At 38.2% G+C, this 783-nt stretch overlaps 1 protein-coding gene across 1 annotated transcript in view; it reads left to right on the top strand.

The window, feature by feature from the left end:
• The window catches only part of IBA57 (IBA57, iron-sulfur cluster assembly homolog (S. cerevisiae)), a 17,228-nt gene that overhangs the window by 5,432 nt on the left and 11,013 nt on the right, over positions 1–783 (top strand). The gene's annotated exons all lie outside the window — the stretch shown is intronic.

Here is a 783-nt window from a genome sequence, read left to right as displayed (position 1 = left end):
TACATTTTATTTTTTTGAACATTCTATTGTGCTTTTAGGTGAACGTTTACTTAGCAAATTAGTCCTGGAATTAATAATTCATGCACAATTGTTTTGTGACATTGGCTTCGATCCCCCTTTCTTTACTGGGTGTCTCGTTTCCATTCGTTTGTTTTCCATGTCCCTCACTGCCTTCTCATCTCTGGTTTTGGGCAAACGTTGTTCTTTTGGTAGTGTATAGTTGATTGTTCTAAGGAGCACATTCTTTACAGATGTTACTGTTTATTTTATGGACCCATCTATTATTTGACTGAGTGGTGTCTGGGAGGGTCTTCAGTTTCAACTTAGAAGCTTGTCTTAGGGCAGTAGTCTTGGGAGTTCTTCCAGTCTCTTTCAGACCAGTAAGTCTGGTCTGTTTTTGAATTTGAATTTTGTCTTACATTTTTTACCCATTCTAACCAGGATCGTTCATTGTATTGTGGTTCTGGTCAGAGTGGTAGCCAGGCACCACCTAGTTCTAGTCTCAGATTAGTAGAGACTGTGGTTCATGTTGGCCATTTGTCCTTCAGACTAATTGCTTCCTTGAATATTCAGTGATGTTCATTCTCCTTTGCTCCAGGCAGAAGAGACCTGTCATTAGATGACTTAGATGACTGCTTGCATGCTTTTAAAACCACAATCTACTCACAAGACAAGGTGAGTAGACTGGGGTTTTAAAAAAAATGTTTTATTGTGAATTATGTGATAGTTTACATGGGAGAACATTAGTTTTACATTCATCCTATCGTATATTGTTTCATTGCC

The sequence above is a fragment of the Chrysochloris asiatica genome, unplaced genomic scaffold (assembly GCF_000296735.1).
Source record: "Chrysochloris asiatica unplaced genomic scaffold, ChrAsi1.0 scaffold00354, whole genome shotgun sequence".
NCBI lineage: Eukaryota > Metazoa > Chordata > Mammalia > Afrosoricida > Chrysochloridae > Chrysochloris > Chrysochloris asiatica.
Note: the sequence above shows the minus strand (reverse complement) of the source record. Positions and strands in the feature narration are given on the sequence as shown.